General features: G+C 45.0%; 1 long non-coding RNA gene across 2 annotated transcripts; it reads right to left on the bottom strand.

The window, feature by feature from the left end:
- Positions 1-953: 953 nt before the first annotated feature.
- Positions 954-10931, bottom strand: LOC148776041 (uncharacterized). Of its 2 annotated transcripts, none has more exons than XR_016038835.1 (4): positions 10838-10931; positions 2066-2162; positions 1814-1931; positions 954-1310 (listed from the first exon to the last, which is right to left on the bottom strand). It is a non-coding gene; the product is annotated as an uncharacterized LOC148776041 (long non-coding RNA). The 2 variants fall into 2 exon arrangements; XR_016038834.1 differs by lacking the exon at positions 10838-10931 and adding an exon at positions 9587-9697.
- Positions 10932-11234: the final 303 nt, after the last annotated feature.

The following is an 11234-nucleotide window of genomic DNA, read 5'->3' as shown; positions in this document are numbered from 1 at the left end:
TTAGGAGGTTTGGAGCCAAGAAAATCTGAAGAGTCTCTAAGGAGAGCTCTAAAGGATGTGTTAGACGCAGAGTTAGAGGTTGTATTCACGCCTGTTTGGAAAAGTAAAGAGAAACCCCTGTTGCCTCTACTCACAACACTTCTGAGAAGTATGTAGAGAGTTCCCCCATACCAACCAATTCTCCAACTCTGCAGACTGCAGCTGGGTATCCTACACTTCGGACACTAACAAGCCAGAGTTAGTGCAGACCCCTCAGGTTAAAGACTCAGCCGCACAAGACCGACCCCTCTTCAGTTACCAGTCTCAAGTTCTAAGCTGTCATCTGTGCTTCTGACTGGCTGTAAACTGGGATTCTCATGATCCCTGCCTCTAGGGTGCGATAATTTGCTGAAATGGTTCTCAAAACTCTGGGAAATGCTCATTTCAGAGTGTATTATAAGGGATGCAGATGAACGATCAGATGAAGAAGTACATATGCCAAAGTGTGGAAGGTCCCAAGCACAAGGGCTTCTGTCCCCATGGAAATGGGGCACACCACCCTCCTAGCTTGTGGGTGTGTTCACCAACCTGAAAACTCTTGGCACCCCACAGTTTAGGAATTTTTAAGGAGACTTCATCACATAGGCATGATCAATTATTAACTCAGTCTTCAGCTCCTCTCTTTTCCTCTCCCTGGAGGGTGAAGGGTAGGGCTGAAAACTCCAAGAAGCTAAACATAGCTTGGTCTTTGGTCACCCGCCCCCACCCGAAAGTTATCCAGGATCCCACCAAGCGTTGCCTCAAAAGAACAGAAGAAACTCTTATCAGCCAGGAACGGCCAAGAGATTTAGGTGCTCTGAGTCAGGAACCGGGATCAGAGACCAGATGTTAGAACAAAAGATGCTCTGAATATCCCTATCATTCAGGAAATAGCCAGGGATTTAGGAGCTCTGTGTCAGGAACTGGGGGGAGAGACCAAATATAGTTCTTTTATTATGCCACAAGAAAGAAACAGTTAGTAAGAGCATTAGTCTTGGGACACTCCAGATAACTTCTGAGCAGTACTCCAAAGGATGTCGTTCAGTCACTAAGTCATATCTGACTCTTTGCGAACCCCTGAACTTCAGCAAGCCAGGCTTCCCTGTCCTTCGTTATCTCCCAGAGTTTGCTCAAAGTCATGTCCATTGAGTCGGTGATGCCATCCACCCATCTCATCTTTTGTCACCCCCTTCTCTTCCTGCCTTTAATCCTTCCCTGTGTCAGTATCTTTTCCAATAAGTCGGCTCTTCACATCAGGTGGCCAGAGTATTGGAGCTTCAGCTTCAGCATCCCTGCAAAGGATGGGGCAGATTTAAACCGTGGAGAAGGAAGACTTACCTGGTAGAGGAGAACGAGAGGAGCAGGGCCTGGGCCTTCTGCACATCTCTGGGTATGGGGTTTGTGTCCTCTAGGAATCTTTTGGATGCAAATGATAGAAAAATCTAACCCAAGTTGGCTTAGGCAAAAAGAATATGTATGGCCTTGTTAGATCCAGGGGCTCATAAAATGTCGAACTGTGTCCCTTAGCTCTGTTCTGATTCTTGTGGACTTTATTCTTGGATCATGTTTTTGTGGATCAAGAGGCTGGTCAGCAGCTCTGGAATCTAAAGTCTTTCAGGTTAGATGCTGAGGAGAAAAGAACACATCTCAGCCTGTCAACTGCTGAAGAAGTACCAGGAGTTACTCTCATGGGACGAGTTCATCCCTGAAGCAGTCACTGTCCCTAGAGATTGAAATTTTGCTAATTGATCTGTTCCAGTCACATGCTCAGAGAGAGATGGGAATGGCTACTCACAGGATGTCTATGGATCTGTATCCAGAAGAAGGTATATCTCCTCGCATTCAGAGGAAATCTTCCGAGCATGACCTTGGGAGGGATGCCAGATGTAATGAGAGCTCTTACTTGCAGGAGCCTGTTCAGGAACAAAAGTCCACAATAACAAGATTAAATTGAGCAAAGACTCCTCACTCAACTCCTGGGAGCCAGTTGTGCTCCATGAGTTCGGGGGAGGGGGGGGGGTGTGCAACTTAGGAGGGCCGCACCTACCTCAGCTGGGGCTTTCCCGATCCTTCTGAGGGGAAGCTGGTTGCCTCCTGGATAAATCCAAGTCCCGGGGCTTGAGATGACTGAATTGTTCAGGCTCCTGGAGATGATTAGTTGCCCAGAAAATCAGAATACAGAGAGCCCAGGGAAGCAATTATTCAGAGTTTCTGGCCTGATATCTTGGTGGACTGAGGAGTGGATTAGGAGCCCCCATCTTGGCCACGGCCAAGGCAGCCACACTGTAAACAAGAGGACACCAAGAAAGCGGGTGGCACTAGCCAGAGGCCTTAGAGCCCCAAAGCCTGGGCAAGAGGGAGCCCCTTCAGGTGTTCCTCTGGGGCACACCCTTGGACAGAGGACAGAGTCCTACTTCTGTGGAATCCAGCAGGCTCCCAGCCACCCCATCGGGACTCCTTTGCTCTGCAGGAGGGACCTGGAGATGGATCATCGCTGCAGCTTGCAGCTTCAAACAAATCCCCTGAAACATTGGGAAGAACATGTGCTTCACTCCTTTTCATGGTCTTCCCTAAGGTGTTATCTTTGACTGGAAATGAAAAATATGGGAATGAGAAGACACAGAAGGGAGACTCACAGGTGGTGAAAGGAAGATGAACTTGAGTTCAGAAGAAAACCAGGTGTAGGACTGAGATTTAAGTGTTTGCTTAGAAAGTTCAGAGAATGAATGTGTTGCTTTTAACTGACACCTGGAAGTAAACAGGCAGAAGGGTCTCACCACTCAGCTGGGGAATGGGACAGGTGGAGGAATTAGCCTTTTGCGAAGTAATACTTTTCATTTTGCTTAAACTGTTTTTGGACAGAAGTATTTCAGAGTGTTTTATACAGTGCTATGCATCCTAAAACATGAAATGTCACAGAACTGTGTATATTTTTGTCTTGGAGTTTTTATTGTGAACTCAGTTGCAATCATACCTTCTGAAGTGTTTAGGATTTTTGACAAAACCAGAAATTCAAACAAGTCTATGTTGGGTCCAATTTTGTTTTATAAAGAAGATAACCAACAAACACTTGACCACCAGAGATAAGAGGGAACTTCTTCAATCTGATGAAGAGCATCTATTAAAAACAAAAATGAAACCACAGCTAGCATAATGGTGAAAGATTGGATGTATTCCTCCTGAGGTTAGTGCAAGACAAAGATATTCATTCTTGCTGCTTCTAATCAACATTTCACCAGAGGTTCTACCCAGGGAAATTGGCCAAGAATAAACAAAACCAAAAATAAAACATGGCCTGGTTGGAAAGGAAGACTTAAAATTACCTGTATTTGCAGATGACATGATCTTAATCATGTCAGGTATTCCACTAAAAAGCCTATTAGAACTAATAAACAAGTCCAGCAAAGTTACAGAATACAAGATAAATCTATAAAATTAATTGTATTTCTATACACTAGCAGTGAACAATGAAATTGAAATTAAGAAAACAATTCCATTTGCAGTAGTATCAAAGAGAAGAAAATACTTTTAAATGAATTAAACCAAAGTAGTGCAAAACCTACACTTAAAAATACAAAACATTACTGAAGAATTAAAGAAGATTTAGATAAATAGAAAGACCTCCTATGTTCATGAACTGGCAAATAATATTATGATGGTTGTACTGCCTAAAGTGATCTACAGATTCAATATAACCCCTGGTCAAAATTTCAACTGCCTTTCCACCCCAGAAATTTACAAACTGACCCCAAGATTTTTATGCAAATTTGAGGGACCCAGAATAGGCAAAGCAATCTCAAAAAGAAGAGAAACTTGCTGACTTCAGCACTTAAAACAAAGTTACAGTAATCAAGACAGTGTGGTACTGGCCTAAGTATAGACATACAGATCAATGAAACAAAATTGAGAGCCCCAAAATAACCAATACATCTATGGTCAATTGATTTTCAAGAAGGATGCCATTCAATGGGGAAAGAATAATCTTCTTAACAAACAGTTTGTGGCAACTGTATGCTGTGCTGTGCCTAGTGTCTAAGTCGTGTCCGACTCTTTGCAACCCCATGGAATCCATGAGGATTCGCCAGGCAAGGATACTGGAGTGGGTGGCCATGCCCTCTTCCAGGAGATCTTCCCGACCCAGGAATCGAACCCAGGTCTCCCGCATTGCAGGCAGATTCTTTACCGTTTAAGCCGTCAGGGTAGCAACTATATATCAATATGAAAACAAATGAAGTCAGACCCCCTACCTCACAACATACGTGACAAATGATCACAAACTTACTTACTACCATGTGTGGCATAACGCAGGTTGCCTTACAGTTCTGGAGTTCAAAGTCCAGTGCCACTAGGCTAAAGGCCAGCTGTCCACAGGGTCACTCCCTTAGCAGAGGCACCAGGGGACAGTCTTTGCTTTGCCTTTTTCTGATGCTAGCAGCCATCTGTATCCCTTGGCTCTGGCTGCTCCCCCATCTTCACAGCCAACAGCACAGCATCTTTTGACCTTCTTCCATCTCTCCCACCACTTCTGTCGGCACATCACCTTTTCCTCTTCTGTAGGAAATCTCTTGAATCTCTTTCTGAGATTTATAGATGTCCCTTATTAAGTGTCTTGTCAAGACACTTGGAGTTACATTTAGGGTTCACCCAGGTAATCCAGGGTAATCTTCCCATCTCAACTTGCTCACACGTCCAAAATCCTTTTTACCATAAAAAGTAATAACCACAAGCTCCAGTGATTAGGGCCTGGATGTCTTTGGGGGCCATGATGGCACCCCACTTCAGTACTCTTGCCTGGGAAATCCCATGGATGGAGGAGCCTGGTGGGCTGCAGTCCATGGGGTCGCGAAGAGTCGGACACGACTGAGCAACTTCACTTTCACTTTTCACTTTCGTGCATTGGAGAAGGAAATGGCAACCCACTCCAGTGTTCTTGCCTGGAGAATCCCCAGGGACGGGGGAGCCTGGTGGGCTGCCATCTATGGGGTTGCACAGAGTTGGACATGACTGGAGCGACTTAGCAGAGGCAGCAGCATTAGGCTCCCATCATGGTAATCACATCCAGCTGTAAGCCCAAAACTACTGGAGGCACATGCAATGTCCAAGCAAGGTCACTCGACTAGCTGGCATGGCTTTGGGAAAAAATTTCCCAAAGGAAATTTGCATGCACCATTGTTCTATCTTTTGGAACAACATTACATTTATCTTTGTGAGGCAAATTTATCCCAATTGTATGGTGAGTATTTCAAGGCTTTAGCCTTCGAAAGGGTCCTAGAACCTAGGCTGCCTGAATCAGGGACAAGCCTGATGCCCTCCCACAAGAGGTTCCAGACTGCTGTCCTTTGATCTCTGACGTCTGCTCTGTGTTAACTTTCTCTTACCTCTCTTGCTTTCGGTTTTCTCAACAAGACACTGCACCTTCCTCTATGAGGTTCCCAGACTTGTAGGGCTGAGGAAGCAGATATCAGAGTAGAACAGAAGGAATCAGAGAAAGGCCCTCTCCTGTCCTCTTCTGCATCTATGAGCTGACTTTGGTATTTCTCTTTTAACCCCTGAACTTTTTGGTGAGTACACATCTAGATTTTCTCAAACATTGCAGATGAGATGCAAGAGATTGCTAGATTGCTGGATTCGGCATAACTGAAGCTTTCTTGAATCAGTCATCCACGAGTGAACCAGATTCCCCTGAGGCCTGCTTGTATTGTCAACCTTCACTGACATTTGAAATTAACAACTCTCCCATTTTATTCTTTCCTCTTCATTATCAAGGTCATTCTGAGCAAGTAACATGGATGCAAGAAAGGACTGGAAGAGTTCTGTAGAACTTGATCCCAACTTTCCTTGAGTTCTTTGCTCTAAATAAAAATAAGCAGACTTTTTTGCCGTTTGGCATTTGTGTGGCCCGTGGTGATGCTTCCCAGAGGACCGTGTGACATTTTTATAGTTGTTTCCTGTTAAGTTCCCATCTCTCATTGTTTGCAGAAGTTCTTCTTTGGGCATGACAGTTGTGCAACAGCAGTGGCTTCAGCCACCACCACCTAAATTGGGGTTATCTGATGCTAAAGCTGAAACTCCAATCCTTTGGCCACCTCATGCAACGAATTGACTCATTGGAAAAGACTCTGATGCTGGGAGGGATTGGGGGCAGGAGGAGACGGGGATGACAGAGGATAAGATGGCTGGATGGCATCACCGACTCTGTGGACATGAGTTTGAGTGAACTCCAGGAGTTGGTGATGGACAGGGAGGCCTGGCATGCTGTGATTCATGGGGTTGCAAAGAGTCGGACACAACTGAGCAACTGAACTGAACTGAACTGATTGGGCCTTTTTGAAGAACTATGGATGGAGGTTCATAACATTGTACAGGAGGCAGTGACCAAAACCATCCCAAACAAAAAGGAATCTAACAAGGCAAAATGGTTGTCCTAAGGAGGCCTTACAAATAGCTGAGGAAAGCAGAGAAGGGAAAGGAAAGGAAGAAAGGGAAAGATGCCCAACTGAAGGCAGAGTTCCAGAGAATAGCAAGGAGAGATAAAAAGGCCTTCTTAAACGAACAATGCACAGAAATGGAGGAAAACAATAGAACAGGAAAGACTAGAGATCTCTTCAAGAAAATTTGAGATTCCAAGGGAACACTTCATGCAAGAATGGGCACAATAAAGGACAGAAACCATAAAGACCTAACAGAAGCAGAAGAGATTAAGAATGGGTAGCAAGAATACACAGAAGAACTTTACAAAAAAGTCTTAATGACCCAGATAACCATGATGCTGTGGTTACACATCTAGAGCCAGACATCGTGGAGTGTGAAATCAAGTGGACCTTAGGAAGCATTACTATGCACAAAGCTAGTGGAGGTGACAGAATTCCAGTTGAGCTATTAATATTAAAAATCCTAAAAGATGCCGCTGCTAAAGAGCTGTACTCAATATGTCAACAAATTTGGAGAACTCAGCGTTAGCCACAAGACTGGAAAAGGGCTCTTTTAATTCCAGTCCCAAATGGCAGCCATGAAATTAAAAGACGCTTACTCCTTGGAAGGAAAGTTATGACCAACCTTGATATATATTAAAAAGCAGAGACATTACTTTGCCAACCAAGGTCCGTCTAGTCAAGGCTATGGTTTTTCCCGTGGTCATGTATGGATGTGAGAGTTGGACTGTGAAGAAAGCTGATCGCTGAAGAATTGATGCTTTTGAACTGTGGTGTTGGAGAAGACTCTTGAGAGTCCCTTGGACTGCAAGGAAATCCAACCAGTCCATTCTAAAGGAGATCAGTCCTGGGTGTTCATTGGAAGGACTGATGCTAAAGCTGAAACTCCAATACTTTGGCCACCTCATGCGACGAGTTGACTCACTGGAAAAGACTCTGATGCTGGGAAAGGTTGGGGGCGGGAGGAGAAGGGGACGACGGAGAATGAGATGGCTGGATGGCATCACCGACTCGATGGAGGTGAGTTTGAATGAACTCCGGGAGTTGGTGATGGACAGGGAGGCCTGGCGTGCTGTGATTCATGGGGTCGCGGAGAGTCGGACACGACTGAGCGACTGAACTGAACTGAATTCCAGTCCCAAAGAAGGGTAACGTCAAAGAACGTTCAAACTACCATACAATTGTGCTCATTTTACGCGCTAGCGTGGTTATGCTCAAAATCCTTCAAGCTAGGTTTTAGTAGTACAGGAACTGAGAACTTCTAGATATACAAGCTGGACTTAGAAAAGGCAGAGGAACTCGAGATCAAATTGTCAACATTTGTTGGATTATGGAGAAAGCAAGGGAATTCCAGAAAAACAACTACTTCTGTTTCATTGACAATGCTAAAGCCTTTGACTGTGTGGCTCACAACAAACTGAAAAATTCTTATAGACATGGGAGTACCAGACCACCTTATCTGCCGCCTGAGAGACCTGTATGGGGGCCAAGAAGCAATAGTTATAACCGGACATGGAAAACTGACTGGTTCAAAATTGAGAAAGGAGTATTACAAGGCTGTATATTGTCACCCTGCTTATTTAACTTATATGCAGAGTACATCATGTGAAATGCCAGGCTGAATAAATCACAAGCTGGAATCAAGATTGCCGGGAGAAATATCAATAACCTCAGATATGCAGTTGTGTCAGTCTCTTCGTGACCCCATCAGGCTCCTTTGTCCATGGAATTCTTGAAGCAAGAATACTGGAGTGGGTAGCCATTCCTTTCTCCAGGGAAACTCGCTGACCCAGGGATTGAACCCAGGTCTCCTGCATTGCAGGCAGATTCTTTACTGTTTGAACCACCAGGGAAGCAGCATCAATTCAATAGGCATGAGTTTAAGCAAACTTTGGTAAATACTGAAGGACAGGGAGGCCTGGTGTGCTGCAGTCCATGCAGTCACAAAGTTACAACTTAGTGGCTGAATAGCAACAACAGGTATGCAGAGGACACCGTTTTAATGACAGAAAGTGAAGAGGAACTAAAGAGCCTCTTGATGAGAGTGAAAGAGGAGAGTGAAAAAGCAGGCTTGAAACTCAGTGTTAAAAAAACTAAGATCAAGGCATTCAGTGCCATCACTTCATGGCAAATAGTGTGGAAAGTAGAAGCAGTGACAGATTTTGGTTTCTTGGGCTCCAAAATCACTATGGATGTTGACTGCAGCCATGAAATTAAAAGATGCTTGCTCCTTGGAAGGAAAGCTATAGCAAACCTAGAGAGCATATTAAAGAGCAAAGGCATCACTTTGCCGAAAAAGGTCCATCTAGTCAAAGCTATGGTTTTTCCAGTAGTCATGTATGGATGTGAGAGTTGGACCATCAAGAAGGCTGAGTGCTGAAGAACTGATGCTTTCGAACTGGGGTACTGTGAGAGTCCTTGGACTGCAAGCAGATCAAACAAGTCAATCCTAAAGGAAATCAACCCTGAATATTCATTGGAAGGACTGATGCTGAAGCTGAAGCTCCAATACTTTGGCTGCTTGAGGTGAAGAGCCAACTCATAGGAAAAGACCCTGCTGCTGGGAAAGATTGAAGACAGGAGAAGGGGGCAACAGAGGATGAGATGGTTGGATGGCATCACCGACTCAGTGGAGGTGAGTTTGAGTAAGCTCTGGGAGATGGCAGAGAACAGAGGAGGATGAGGCAGCACATCCCTTCAGTCTTCTAAGAGAAAGGTGGGAAGGCTGAGCTTAACCTATTTGTGTAACTCACTGCTCTGAGGCTGAAACTGATATCCTTTACACAGAATTAATCTTACGCCACTTCGAGTGCAGGGCTTCACCAGGACCCTCGAGTTCATACCCTCTTCCTTCTTCTGTGCTATAATGTCATCCACTTTACTTCCACATATCTTATGAACTCCATAGCACATTGCGATTATTTTTTCCTTAAATATCCAATCACCTTTTAAACAAATCAAATGTTGATAAAAATTGTCTTTCATACTTGCATTTATTCACACTTTCAAGTGAAGGACAGGGAAGCCTGGGATGCTACATTCTATGAGATCTCAAAGAGTCGGATACAACTTAATGATTGAACAACAAAAACAACACTCTCAAGTGATCTTCATTTCTTTCCTTGGATCAACCTTACCTGGCTATTTGAGCTAAGAAGGGGTTAGGCTATTCCTAGGTGGCTCAGTGGTAAAGAATCTGCTTGTCAGTGCAGAATCCCAGGTTCAATCCCTGGATCAGGAAGATCTCCTGGAGAAGGAAATGGCAGCCCACTTCAGTATTCTTGCCTGGAGAATCAAATGGACAGAGGAGCCTGGTGGACTACATTCTATGAGGTCACAAAGAGCTGGACTTGGCTTAGCAACTGAGCACAGCACACACAGCACAGAGTTAAGCTGTGATTCCAGAGGCGCGTGGTTCCTTTTGGATTAAACTCTGTCTGAGCTTCAGAACCCAAGCATCTTAGGGAGCAGGGTCGGGGGGGAGCTGTTTTCCAGGTCTTCTGCTGCTGTTGCTACCTTCTCAACTATAGTTGAGGCTGGTGGAGGACAGGTGGGGAGAACTCGTGGCTGAGTAATTCACTTGGGGCTCCTCCAGATTCTATCCATCCATTGACCCATAGGGTCCTCTCAGGCTCAGCTAAGTCCTGCTGTCCTCCAGAGTCTCCACAATTCTGGCAGGACCCCCTCCATTTTCTCATGCCAGGGTCCAGGTGCCTGCCCGGTAAGAAGTCTGCTCACTCCTGAAAGACTTGCTTTTCTCTGGAATTCACTTCATCAAGGGTTTCTTGCAACCCTTGGCTCTTAAGCAGCCTGATAGAACACACTTTTAATTTTGTCCAAATTTCTCTTGTCCTTACCCCCCAAGAACAAAAGCACATTCTCTTACATGCTAACCAGAAGCAGAAGTCCTCTGCTTGTTTGCTTTGTTCTGTTCTCTTTTCTCCTTTATGAGCGGGTGGTCATGAGGAACTAAAAGGAAACGTGCTGTATCATATTGGCGGGATGACCACGGAGCTCTGGTTTCCCCAGCCAGCGCCTGGGATGCCCGATGGTTTTGCTCCTGCTTGAAATGGTTACTGTGCTTCCTTTGATCTAAGGGGAAGCACACGCTTCCCAGGAGGCTCAGGGGTAAAGAATCCGCCTGCAGTGCAGGAGATGTAAGTTTGATCCCTGGGTAGGGAAGATTCCCTGGAGACGGAAATGGCAACCCACTCCAGTATTCTTGTCTGGGAAATCCCATGGACAGAGAAGACTGGCAGGCTGCAGTTCCCGGGTTCGCGGAGTCGGATACGACTTAGCAACTGAGCCAATCAGCAAATCAAAAGGGAAGCACAGGGGATGGAACCAGAGCATACACAGTGTTACGGGTGAGGACAGCTGGGTCTTACCCGTAGGCTCTGCTGCCAAACCACTGTGAGGTCTTGGGCTTATCATCACTCTTCGGCCTTTCCTTTCCTCCTCTGCAAAGTGAGGAGTTTCTGCTGCACCGACTTCGTGGAGAAGGAAGTGGTAGCACTTTAAGAAAAAAAAAAAAAAACAAACGCGTAGGGTGTTTTGTGGGATCTGAGTTCCGGTAACGTGAGAGGACCCGTCATGCTACCCCAGTCATCAACTTGTGATGATAATTACACACAAGGCACTAATTCTTTATTTTTAAAAAATAAGATGGTGGTTAATTTGATTTGAATGCTCCGGTCTGGGAATATGCTTCATGATTTTTAATCCAATTAGTGTTGGAGATACTTCTGATTCTAAGGGTATCTGGTTTCTGCTTATGGTATAAGT

The sequence above is a fragment of the Moschus berezovskii genome, chromosome 12 (assembly GCF_049115385.1).
Source record: "Moschus berezovskii isolate FMDL1 chromosome 12, NW_MosBer_1.0, whole genome shotgun sequence".
Taxonomy (NCBI): domain Eukaryota; kingdom Metazoa; phylum Chordata; class Mammalia; order Artiodactyla; family Moschidae; genus Moschus; species Moschus berezovskii.
Note: the sequence above shows the minus strand (reverse complement) of the source record. Positions and strands in the feature narration are given on the sequence as shown.